The sequence below is a fragment of the Chiloscyllium punctatum genome, chromosome 18, assembly GCF_047496795.1.
Source record: "Chiloscyllium punctatum isolate Juve2018m chromosome 18, sChiPun1.3, whole genome shotgun sequence".
Lineage (NCBI taxonomy): Eukaryota > Metazoa > Chordata > Chondrichthyes > Orectolobiformes > Hemiscylliidae > Chiloscyllium > Chiloscyllium punctatum.
The window spans coordinates 82,905,375-82,918,948 of NC_092756.1; the positions used below are offsets into that span (position 1 = coordinate 82,905,375).

General features: G+C 45.1%; 1 protein-coding gene across 1 annotated transcript in view; it reads left to right on the top strand.

Annotated features, from left to right (window-relative positions):
• Positions 1–244: 244 nt before the first annotated feature.
• Positions 245–13,574, top strand: part of LOC140489252 (peripheral myelin protein 22-like) — a 50,230-nt gene continuing 36,900 nt past the window's right edge. The window contains exon 1 of the mRNA XM_072588599.1: positions 245–400. The gene's annotated coding sequence lies outside the window, so the exon portion shown is untranslated. The remainder of the gene's footprint in view (positions 401–13,574) is intronic.

Below are 13,574 nucleotides of genomic sequence, written 5' to 3' on the forward strand. Positions count from 1 at the left end.
AAATATTTCGTTTTTACCAGAGATGGCAAGATGGGGTGGTTACACCTCCCATCCTAGACCGGTGTCTGTAAGAGGAGAGCTACTCCTTCAGGTTAGCCTAACTGTTCAAACCCAGTTTACCTCCTGACCCATCGCTACCCACTTTTGTTTTTTTAAAAAAAAACAAAAATCTCACAGTCATAACAAACAGGTCAGGCGAGTAAATAAACAGGGTTTTTATTGAGGCTCCTCGGTCAGAGTCAGAGACAAGTTGAGACTGTCTCTTTAAAGCGCTGAGGACAGTCATGAGTGAGTGTGTGAAGGAGGGGCGTTGGCGCCTAATGTTGGGAACGAGCTGTTTTCATCGTCTGTCCTCAGGCTGGTACTCAACAACTGGGACTAAGAGTGTCGGGGAATTCAGGTAAAGGTTTATCTGCCTCTCTTCAGTTCTTCCCAAAATCTGTTTTGTGTGCTCGGTTTGTTGTGGAAGAAAAAAAATCAACTTATTTTGAGCGGGAGGGGTGGGCAATAGTCACTGGAAACTGCTCAAAGTTTGGGGAGTTGTTGCTTGCTGTTTTGATGTCAATTTCCGTCGAAATTTCACTGCGCCTTTGAAATTAGTCTTCAAAAAAAAAGTTAAGCAATTTTAACCTTCAGCTGTCTGTCCCCTTTGAATTAACACCCGGTTATCGGGAAACTGAGGAACCCTTTTTTAAAAAAGAAATGTCTTAAAGAGTAAGTTTGCGGATATATTCACGATTGATCCAACTGCGGTTCAATTTGAAGACCCTCGGCTTTAATGTTTAAATCGTTGATGAGTAACAAAATGCGAAGACAGAACTGTTTGCTTTAAACTAATCCGGAGGACGGGCGTGGTGAGTCAGTTACTTCTCTAGATTAATGAGGGATTTAAAAAAATTATTTCAAGTTATCTTTACACCGGTTTTCCCGATGCGAATGACCCCCTTTCTCCTCGATTGACTTTTTTTTCCTGCGGAGAGTGTTTCCCCCCTCCCCCCCCAAAAAAGAGACGAATAAACGCTGCTGTCAGTCTTTAAACCAGATGTTTTGAATCAATCTTGTGTTTTCCTTAAACTGACCCTGTAGCGCCCGCAGTGGCAGGAATTTGGGAGGTGGGAGAGGGTCGGAACTGGGCCTTTTGTGGGGGGTGGTGGGAGGGATGAGGGGGTGTGGGGGTGTGGGGGTGGGAGGGAAAGAAGATGTTGAGATTTGCAGGGTAAATCCAGACTGACTTCCAATCTGTCCACGTCCCCCCATCCTCCACCGTTATGTGTTCTACCTCTCCTCCGCCGCACCCCCGCCCCCGTTTCATTTACATTACAGTGTGGAAACAGGCCCTTCAGCCCATACCCCTACATTTACCCCTTACCTAACACTACGGGCAATTTAGCATAGCCAATTCACCTGACCTGCACATCTTTGGGAGGAAACCGGAGCACCTGGAGAAAACCCCCACGCAGACACAGGGAGAATGTGCAAACTCCACACAGTCAGTCGGGAGGCGGGAATTGAACCCGGGTCTCTGGCGCTGTGAGGTAGCAGTGCTAACCACTGTGCCGCCCTAGCCACACAGTTGCAATGACCTGATGATTTAGATTCCCTACAGTGTGGAAACAGGCCCTTCGGCCCAACAACTCCACACGGACCCTCCGAAGAGTAACCCACCCAGACCCATTTCCCTCTGACTAATGCACCTAACACTATGGGGCAATTTAGCACGGCCAAGTTGCACCCGGAGGAAACCCACATAGACACGGGGAGAATGTGTGCAAGTTGCCCGAGGCTGGAATCGAACCTGGTGCTGTGAGGCTGCAGTGCTAACCACTGAGCCACAGTGCCGACCCTTTTTAAAAAAAAAATGGGACGCTTGACGAATTTGCGTGTCATCTTATATGCGTTCAGTTGAGCGCCGGTTCGTGTGGGAGTTGATGAGTAAGGGGATAGGAGCCAGTATGAAGCGAGAAAGTCTCGCATTTGGATGACGCCTAGCGCGGCCCCGGGAAATCGTTGACAGCCCAGTTTGCATCTTCCGAATTGAGCAGTAACCTTTTTTTATATAAACAGCAAACATGATTTAGTAGATCCAGTATGAAACGTGTTATTTTCTGACTCGTAGTTACCGGTGAGTGGTAATGTCCCTGTGTCTGAGCCAGGAGATTCAACTCTCACCTGCTTCAGAACAGTGTGGTAACACCAGTTGATTGGGGGGGGGGGGGGGGGGGGGAGAAATATCAACTTGCTCTTGGGGATGCCTCTCCAATTTGTCCTGGAATTGAGGGGTTTTTGCACTGAGGGCGGTTAAGAGTCGACGTTGTTTGGGGTCTAGAGTCACGTAGATCAGACCCAAAGCAGATGTGCTTCCTTTTGAAAGGAGAACAGTGAGCCCTTGGGGGTTTCCAGTGACAACAGTTGTGATCCACAATGCAGGAGCTGTGCAAGTGCTGGCATCTGTCCTGAAAACAGCAAATGCTGGCGATCACAGCGGCTCAGGCAGCGTCCACAGAGAGAGAGCAAGCTAACGGTTCGAATTCAATTGATTCCCTCATCAGGGCTCGAATCCACCGCTGGCTTTATTAATTGAACTTAAATTTCACCACGGGGTTTGAAACCGGGTCTGTCTGTCTATTTTTGGAATACGAGTGACTTCAAAAATATACTTTATCCGTAAATTAAATGTCCTCTCTCCCTCCAGCCCCACCCCACCCACAATACCGCCAAACTGTCTTCGCTTGAGGCCAGTTCGCTCATGAGAGGGATGACTGGATTTGCTCGCTCAGCATTATATCCGGTCGCTGTCTGTTCCCCTCAATGAATTCGGAACATCTGGCGAACCCTGCTCCAGAAACTCCGCCACAAGACTTTTCCGGCGACGTCACTGTTTTGTTAGACTTTTTTTCGGTTCCTGCATTTTCTGCTTGCTTCTTGGATTCACTGATTTGCTAAGAAACCTCAGCGCGGTCTTTAAGGATGACTGCGAACCCCCTTGTCTCCTACCTCCTTTTGTGTTCCAGCGCTCCCTCAGTAACTGGTTAAAGGCAGAGGCGCCTTTATATAGCGCCTTTCATGATCTCCAGATGAAAACTTGGAAGGGTTATAGAAGAGATTTGCAAGGAAGGTGCCAGCATTGGAAGGTTTGAGCTAGAGGGGAGAGGCTGAATAAGCTGGGGTTATTTTCCCTGGAGCGTCTGAGGCTGAGGGGTGACCTTTTATAGAGATTTATAAAATCATGAGGCATGGATGGGGTGAGTAGCCAAGGTCTTCTCCCCAGGGTAGGGGAGCCCAAAATTAGAGGGCATAAATTTAAGGTGAGAGTGGAAAGATGAAGGGGACATGAGACCAATTTTCCAGGCAGAGGGTGGGACATGTATGGAGTGAGCTGCTAGAGGAAGTGGTGCAGGCTGGTACAATTGCAACATTTAAAAAAGCATCAGGATGGATAGTTGAATAGGAAGGGTTTAGAGGGATTTTGGCTGGGTGCTTGCAAATGGGACTGGATTAATTTAGGATACATGGTCAGCAGGGACAAGTGGGACAGAATGGTGTGTTTCTGTGCTGTATGTCCCCCAGTGCTTGCTAATTCAATGTAGTCCTTTTTGAACTGTTGTCCTTGGAGGGAACGTGGAAGCCAATTTGTGCACAGGAAGCTCTCTCAAATCAGCAATGTGTTAATGACCAGATTATCATCTGAAGATGTAACTATTAGCCAGGACATCAGCAGATCCCCCTGTTTTTCCAGTGATGACCTGTCAGGAATGACTAAGGGGGGAAAGAGAAGGTTGTGTTGGACTTCTTGGAAAATGGGAAGTTCCAGGGGGAACACGATTTGGGGACAGAGATCATCAGGAAGAAAGTTTTTTTTTTCACGTGCAAGGTTACCCTTTGGGGGTGAAAGAAAGAGCAATTTGATGTTTTTATATCTGCCTTTTTGGATGGTTCCGTGGTTAGCACTGCTGCCTCACAGCACCAGGGACCCGGGTTCACTTCCAACCTCAGGTGACTGTCTGTGTAGGGTTTGAACATTCTCCATGTCTGTGTTGGTTTCCTGCCAGAGTCCAAAGATGTGCATCTTGGCAGGATTAGCCATACTTATTATCCCGTGACATCTGGGAACATGCAGACTAGGTGGGTTAGATATCAGGAATGCAGGGTTATAGGGATAGGGTTGATGGGGTGGCTCTGGGTGGGATGTTCTTCTGAGGGTCAGTGCGGACTCAATGGGCCTAATGTCGAGTTTGTGGTGTTGGAAAAGCACAGGTCAGGCAGCATCCGAGGAGCAGGAGAATTGATGTTTTGGGCAAAAGCCCTTCAGGTATGGGCCTAATGGCTGATTCCACACTGTAGGAATTCTATGATTCTGTTTTAAAATTGGATGGAACAGTGGCAGCTGGAATTTAAACCAGGTTAGCATCAAGTAGCACATTTTTGAGAGGTCTAATAAGGGAAGGACCTACACAATGAATGGTAGATCCTTAGAGAGTACTGGGAGGAAGTGAGGACTGCAGATGCTGGAGCTCAGAGTCAAAAAATATGGCACTGGAAAAACACAGCAGCTCAGGCAGCATCCAAGGAACAGGAGAAGCGACGGTTCGGAAATAAGCCCTTCATCAGGAATGTGTACTGAGTATGGAATATTGAGGAACAAAGGAATTATTGTGTACTAGATGTAGATTCCTGAAGGCGTCAGCATGGGGAGAAAGTGTGGGGGAGACAGCATATAGGATGCTTGCCATCATTAGCTGGGCAAAGAATTTAGGAGCAAGGTAGTCTTGTATAAGACATTGGTAAGGCCATAAATGGAATACTGTGTGTGGTTCCAGTCCCCAGAATATTGGAAGGATGTGATTGCACTGGAAAGGGTGCAGAGGGAGATTCACCAAGACATTGCCTTGGATGAAAGGTCTCTATTATGAGGTGAGACTGAATAGGCTGAGTTTGTTTTCCTTGGAGCATGGGAGGATCAGGATGAGATGCACACAATCCAGAGATATAGATCGTGAAAATCTCTCTTTCCTATGGTAGATGTGTCTAAGACTCAAGAGTATGCGTTTAAGATGAGGAGCAGTGCAATTCTGATCTCCTTCCGGTGGGAAGGATGTTGCAAAACTTAAAAGGGTTCAAAAATGATTTACAAGGATGTTGCCAGGGTTGGAGGGTTTAAGCTACAGGGAGAGGCTGAATAAGTTATTTTCCCTGGAGCGTTGGAGGCTGAGGGGTGATCTTATAGAGGTTTATAAAATCGTGAGGGGCAGAGATAAGGTAAATTGATAAGGTCTTTTCCCTTGGGTAGGGAATAAAGTGAGAGGGGAAAGATTTAAAAGGGACCTTGGGGACAACTTCTTCATGCAGAGGGTGGTGCGTGTATGGAATGAGCTGCCAGAGGAAGTGGTGGAGGCTGGTACAATTACAACATTTAAAAAGGCATCTGGATGGGTCTATGAATAGGAAGGGTTTAGAAGGAAATGGATCAAGTGCTGGCAAATGAGACCAGATTAATTTAGGATATCTGATCAGCATGGACAAGTTGGACCAAACGGCCTATTTCTGAGCTGTACATCTGTCTCTTCTAAGTGCTTTTGAGGAAATAGTGAGGGAAATCATTTATTCCCACCCAGAGCAGAAATATGGAACTTGCTGCCTGAGAGAGTAGATGTCTCTGTGTCTGCCTCTGTGTCAGAAGCATCTAGACGAGTGCTTAAAATGCTAGGCTCTTGGTCAAGTGCGGGTAAATGTGATTAATGTAGTTTTCTATTTGTTCGTGACCATGGATTTGGTGGTGGGCCGAGGGGCCTGTTTCTAAGCTGTTTGACTGTTGTAGTGGAATGAGTGGTGAGTGAGAGATTGGTTCCTTGAAAAGATGATAGCTCCTTAGTGAGCATTGAAGAGATAATACGAGGAGGAGGACGGTGGGGCTGGTGGGGAAGCAGATGAGGATATTTTTTTCAGTCAGATACATTGTACATAGCAGTCAGAGGAAATGGGAGAAAGCAAGACAAAAGGAAATTGAGATAAAAGCCATGGGCTGGCCCATCACTTGCTGCCAAGTGGCTGTTATCTTATCTGTACAATGTGAGCCTGTTGTGCTGTTAATAGACTCTCCTTTTGAATGCGACTAACACTCAGCCTCATGATTAAACTCCGGTGTTCCCTGTGTGTTTATCAAAAATAAATAACATTAACTGTCAGCACAGGTTGACACATTTCCCCTTTTCCGGAAATAAAGGGAGGATGCTGGATCCCCGAGATTAGGCAGCTTGGACATGTAGTCGGCCGAACAGTAAACGCAGCTGATGGAGTCTTACTAACTGGGGCTGTGTGGAAAATGAGGCTGCTGCCAAGACCGTGTCTGCTCTCTGTCTTAATGTCTCCAAGCCAAATTCCCAGTGAATGTCCTGTGGAAATGCACAGGACCCAGGCAGGATCGGCCTGTGCGGATTCAGTTCTCAGCCAGGGATGTTTTGGCCCACTGTGCCTTTACTGGCCCTCTGCACCATCTCGTCAATTAGTTGCCTACCCCTCTCTCTGCCTATATTAGATCTTGCTGCATAAAACTAAAACATCCAGAGTATTTAACTTATTCCCTGGTTATCTAAGCTGTTTCGCAAATGCAAAAAGTCATCGTGCGGGGTCTTCTGCCCCACACTCTCTCTCTCCTTTACCCCTCCTTCCCTCATCTTCTCTTCACGCACCCTCCCCCAAATCCCTTCTCCCTTCCTCCTCCCTTCACACTCACTCCAGTGTTCTGATGTGGCCCCCCCCCTCCCATTCCCCTGCTCCTGACCTGTGTTGGTTTAGGTTTGGTGGTGTGTGTGTGTTTGGGGGCGGAGGGGGGGATGGTGTTGGGCTAATGGTGAGATTTGCATTAAAGCACTTTAGGTGACAGTGTGGGAAATGTGTGCTAATTGCGATGGCGTGACACAGTCCTTGGTGCAAAGGGTATGGAATGTGTTGCCCCTCGAGTTGAATTTGCTAGGCCCTTTAGTTGGCGAACACTGCCAATCTCAAATGCCACTTGCTTTGGCAGCCCTAGTTACGTTGGTTGCAATCTGGCAAGCACTTGCTGGAAACCAGAGCAGAGTGTCCTCAGCATCCAGCCTGTGTTGCCTAAGTCAGGAGATCCTGAGGTAAGATGCAGACTGAGTGCTTTCTGACTGACGCATGTTTGGGTGTAAACCTGCTAAAACCCTCCAAGAACTCGCTGTTCCTTAGACTCTGGCCTCTTGTCCGTTTCTCCCACTTCCTTTGCTTTACCATTAGTGGCTCTGTCTCGAGGTTGCCTAGGCCTTGAGCTCTGGAATTTCCTTCCTAAATCTCTCTGCCTTGTCCTCCGTCTCAGAAATTATTTTAAATTCCCTTTTTTTCTTTTCAAAACATAAACCTGTCTTAACATTTGTGGCATTCTCAGATTTTGTCCTCCTGTGAAATGCCTTGGGACACTTTTTATCACGTCAAGGATACAATGTAAATGCAAACCATTGTTGGATGAAGGTATTGATTGGCATACGCTAAATAGAACGAGGCAAGGTGGGCTGAACAGCCTCCAGCTCTGTGCTTCTGCATTTCTACTGAAGTCAAGTTGTTCCATCTTTCTCTGGGAGAAATGTGACATTCCATCATGTGAGTGATGTTTACTCTGTTGTCAGTGGGCTCTTGGTTTCTATTTTGTTGTGCAGTGATTTTGTGGACTGTGGGTTTGGGAGGAGTGGGCCTGCCACTTATAGAAACCAGTAACCAGGCCGTCAAGCCACAGACCTTGGGATTGTAGTGAGTGGTGCTGGTGATGTGAGGCATTCTTTATGACTGCTGCTGGCTGGAGCAGTATGTGATACACTAGAACAAACTGGATTTGATACTGGGCGTGGTCATGAATCCATCAGTGGGAATGGGTTATGGGCATCTGCTGATCAAATTTGTATTGTGGGCCTTTTGATTAAGGAGACTGCAGGACTGGCATGGGAAATGGTGATTTTTTTTCTCCCCCCCGATTGCCAGACCACATCTTAAGGATTCAGTCATCAAAAATACTTGTTCAGAGAGAATTTAAGGAAAATACAAATGTGCCCCATGAGATATGCAACATAATGGTGGCTCAGTGATTAGTGCTGCTGTCTCACAGTGCCAGGGACCTGGGTTAGATTCCAGTTTCAGGTGACTGTGTGTTTTGTGCACATTCTTCCCGTGTCTATGTAGGTGTGCTTTGGAATACTGCGTGCAATTCTGGTCTCCTTCCCATTGGAAAGATGATGTGAAACTTGAAAGGGTTCAGAAAAGATTTACAAGAATGTTGTCAGGGTTAGAGGATTTGAGCTATAGGGAGAGGTTGAATAGGCTAGGGCTGTTTTCCCTGGAGCGTCGGAGGCTGAGGGGTGACCTTAGAGGTTTATAAAATCATGAGGGACATGAATAGGATAAATAGACAAGGTCTTTTCCCTGGGGTCAGGGAGTCCAGAACTAGAGGGCATAGGTTTAGGGTGAGAGGGGAAAGATATAAAAGGGACCTAAGGGGCAACTTTTTCACAGAGGGTGGTACGTGTATGGAACGAGTTGAACGAGAAGAAGTGGTGGAGGCTGGTACAATTGCAACGTTTAAAAGGCATCTGGATGGGTATATGAATAGGAAGGGTTTGGAGGGATATGGGCTGGGTGCTGGCAGGTGGGACTAGATTAGGTTAGGATATCTGGTCGGCATGGACAAGTTGGACCAAAGGGTCTGTTTCCGTGCAATACATCTCTGACTCTATGTGCAGGTTAGGTGAATTGCCCATGCTAAATTGCCCATTAGGTGCATTAGTCAGGGGAAATGTAGAGTAATAGGGAAATAGGTCCTGGTGGGTTACTCTTCAGAGGGTCAGTGTGGACTTGGTGTGGCCAAATGGCCTGTTTCCACACTGTGTAGCGATTCTATGATAACTGTGACCTCAGAAGCTATGTTTCCCCCTTTTGTCTCTGTAGACCTAAACTCATAGAGATGTACAACACGGAAACCGACCCATTGGTCTAATTTATCCACGCCAACCACATCCTAAACTAATCTAATCCCATTTGCTAGCATTTGGCCCATTTCTCTCTCAACTCTTCCTATTCATATACCTATCTAGATGACCTTTAGATGTTGTAAATGGACCAGCCTCCACCACCACCATTGGCAGCTCATTCCATACATGCACCACCCTCTGCATGAAACAGTTGCTTCTTCGATCCCTTTAAAATCTTTTCCCTCTCACCTTAAACCTATGCCCTGTAACTTTGGAATCCCCTACCTTGGGGAAAAAAAACCTTAACTATTCACCCTATCCATGTCCCTCATGATTTTATAAACTTCCAGTAGCTTCTGGAACAGCACACCAATTGTGTGTGTGTGGAATCTCCAAATGGCTACACGGTTTAGAGGGCACACTGCTCAGAAGCCATGACAAAGGGACTCTGCGAGGTGGTTAGAATCAGAGCAGCTTCAGGAACAGATGTCTATTTCAAGTTCCTCGTGTGTATTGTGTAAGTGAATGCCTTTTGAAGAAACACCTTGCATTCTGGCCTGAGCTTCTACCAAACCAGAGAAACCCATACTGAAACAATTCTCAGCCTGTCCGGCCATAACTCTGAAGAGAAGTATGAAAAGCACACCTTTTTTGAGTCTGAACTCCCTGTAGAGCCCCTTTTGCAGGATCATTTTCTTCGTGCAGTCAGAGTCGTACAGCGCCAAAGCAGACGTTTCAGTTGAACCAGTCCGTGCTGAACGTAATCCCAAACTAAACTAATTGCATCTACCTGCTCCTGGCCCTCATCCCTCCCAGCCTTTCCTATTAATTTACTTACCCTAATGTCTTTTAAACGTTGTAATAGTACCCTCATCCACCACTTCCTCTGGAAATTCATTCCACACATGAACTGCCCTCTGTGTAAAACAATTTGTCCCCTCACGTCGTCTTTTAAATCTCTCTCCTGTCACCTTTAAAAATATGCCCCCTAGTCTTGAAATCCCCCATCCTATCTGTACCCTGCGTGATTTTATGACCTCCTATAAGGTCACCTCTCAACCTCCTACGCTGCTGGGGGGAAGAAAGAGTCCCAGCCTTTCTTTATAACTCAAACCTTCCATTCCTGGCAACATCCTGGTAAATCTTTTCTGAACCCCCTCCAGCTTCATATTCTCCCGATTAACTGGGTGACCAGAACTGGACACACTACTCCAGAAGACGTTTCACCAATGTCCTGTAAACCTCAACATGACATCCCAACTCCTATATTCAAAGGACAAGTACCACCCTGTCTATCCACGATTGAGTTTATCGTTCAACCATTGCTGGAAGCAGGCTCAATTATATATTGTATGTTAAAATGAACATGTGCTTTTAAAGAGGGTTGGGCTTTTTTGTACACTCTGTGACCTTCTACATTAGTTTGTTGAAGCACTGATGCGACTTTAACTTTGGCTGACATGCCCCTTTTTCAGCCAGGTCTTCTGTCATTCTTCCCACTCCATTGTAACTAATTTGACTCTCTCTTGCACACAAGTGCAATTGTACAAAGCATGCTGGGATTTATCATAGTTATGTGGCCTCCATTTCTGTTGTACTGCATTCATTTTAGTTTGTTTTTACTGACCTGTCTCATTACTTCAGAAATGGCCAGCTGGAACTGTGCAGGTTTTCGGAGCCAGTTGAAAGAAACAAGGAAGAATTTTTAAAAAATCACTCTGAAAGTTTTGAAGTGCTGGGTGACTCTCAATGGTTGTGAATTTTCCACTCTGTATTGCTGCTGTAGAAATGACAGGAAATAAGGACTGAATTGGAATTCTTCTGTGGTAAAGTGCTATGAGCTGTACTGTACTCTGAGGAGCAGAGAACTCTACCAGGAAAGATTTTGAAGACATTCTCTGAACCTTCATAATGTCATTGATAATATACCATGCATAAATGTCAGAACTCAAGTAGAGGGAGACTGTTGTTCAGTATGTGACAGTGCTGTCACAAATAGATGAACCCTGAGCATTTCAGACAATTCAAAGATGGCCAACTCAGTATTGCTTTAGGTAGAAGAGATCCTGCAGTAAGAGCACATCTACCGAGACAGGAGAAATTCTCAAGAAAGCTATTAATGTGCAAAGCTCTCCAGTTGTCAGTCATTAACTCGAGTATATTTATAGTGCAAAGCCTCATTGATTCTCCTATGCTGAGATATGTTCCAGGACAGATATATTTTTGTAATTTTTAAAAAAACTTATAAAGGCCAACAGAAAAAAACAAAGCCAGAGATATGGATGTAAATTGATTCCATCTACACTTCTTGCTGTCTCAGAAAGGCAGCCAACATCATCAAAGTCCCCTTCCACTCCAGTGATAATCTCTCCCAACATCTTGCGTCAGGCAGCAGATACAAAAGCTTAAACACACCGTACCAATAGGTTCAAGAACAGCTGCTTCCCTGCTGTTACTAGATTTCTGAATGAACCTCTCAAGTTTCAAATCTAATGTTGGTCTTGCTTTTACAGCAGCTTCTTTGCAGCTGTAACGCTGTACTCCTTGCTCTGTTTTATCACCCTGAGATCTTTGAGTAGAGTGAAATAATAAATCAAATCAAATATTGCACAGGATCCCATTTAACAACAGCATGTCCAGTGTGGACAAAGCAATGCTCTAATTAAAAGTAGCTGAATCACTTTGAAATAAATGTTTAGCTGGGGGGAAAATAAAACACGTTTGTTCCTAGAAAGCTGGCTGCTGGAGAGAAGTTATGATTTTGTTTTCCCTGGATAAACAAAACACTCCATGTCATATAATGATTTGTCATCATCAGGATTAAAGGTGCTAAGTAGTTTACGTCAGTTAGAATGATGGTGGCTATAGTACAGCATCAAAGGAACGTTCAGTGCCAGGTAAAACCAATCCATCATGAACTTAAATGATGTGGCTTAAAGATGGTGACCCAGAGATGAAACCCTCAAAGCCAAGAATGAAGGAATGATATTCAACTCCAAAGGACAAATGGAGCTGAGTGCCCAACACAAAGGGGAGATGGAAAATATAGAGTTCAAGATCACAGACACAAGGCAAAATCCTCTTGTCCTGGCTGAAGCAAATCTAAAGCTGGTAACCCTATATGCACCAGAACAATTTGTTTGTTACTAAAATGCCAGCAAATCCTAAAAGATTACGGAGATGTTTTGGCAGATCTTGAGTGTCTCTTTGGGGAACATTTTAATTATGGAGTAGTTAAGAGGGAGAGTTCCAGCTGCGAGAAAGTGAGGACTGCAGATCCTGGAGAATGATGAAGGGCTTATGCCTGAAATGTCGATTCTCCTGCTCTTTGGATGCTGCCTGACCTGTTGTGCTTTTCCAGCACCACACACTCGACACAGAGTTCCAGCTGATTCAGGTCTGACCTGGGAAACAAGGAGCTGGAAAAGTGCAGACATAGTCTAGAAATTGAGAACTCCCACAGACTGGATTGGGGCGTAGTAGCATTGAAGAGAAAATCCTGCAGAGATCTGATGGGTCTCCATAAAGTTTAGATGCGATCTCACTATCCCATACCAACCAATGTAGAAATTCTGTCTTAATTTGCTAAGACAAAGAGTTTTATACCCTTCTATATGAAGAATGCTTACAAGAGGGATCAGATGAAAGTATCAGTTTGCCAACATGTTCCGGACTCCATTTGGAAGATACAGATTGTTTTGCACACCACTTAGCACTTCCATTGTTCCAGAAAAGTATCACTGATGACAACACAACATAGTCAGTCAGTGTTCCTCCCAAAGTGGAAATTACTATGGGTGTGGAGGAACAATGAAAGAAGCCATCACAAATCAGATCAGAACCAAGTATAATTGCTATAGAGAGAGAGAGAGAGCTTGCCAGATAAACCTGAAGCTGAACAAGGAAAAAAATATGCATTAAAAATGTCTAAAGTTGATTGTATGCTGACAGCAAAAGAAGTTTGCCCAGATCCTGACAAGCTGAGAACTTTAGCAGAGATGCATCAATCAACGTTGAGTGAGTGGTGCAATGATTTGTTTTATTTATGAAGGATTTCCCGAAGAAATTTGCATGATTTCTGGTGTCAGGAGGGTCAACTTCTACACCAACTTGCTGCTAAGGATATGCATTGGTATTGGGACACAGAACATGAAGCAGCTCTTGATTAGAGTGAAACAATTAGTAACGACAGAAACTGTGCTGAGATATCTCCATGGCAATAGTGAAGTCACCTTTGAAGTCTAATGCCAGTGAAACTACACTTGGAGCAACCCTTGTGTGGTAAGGATAATCGGTTGAATTTGTGTCCAGGGCATTAACACAAATTGAAAAATGTTCCAAGCAGATTGAGAAAGTCCCTAGCTATTGTGTTTTTGGAAACTTTGGGTGAGACAAACTGACAGTGAAATCTGACAGCGAGTCGTGTTTTAAAGCATCTTCCACACCTTACTGCTCCAAAGAACCAAGGATTGTTCATTCCTTTCAGGGGATATCATCTGTGAAAATACAAACAAGGGAAACAGGCGTGCTGTCCAGAGCAGCACTTCCTAGAAATCCAGCTGAGGAAATCAGGACTGAAATTGTGATATCTTCCAGAAGCAC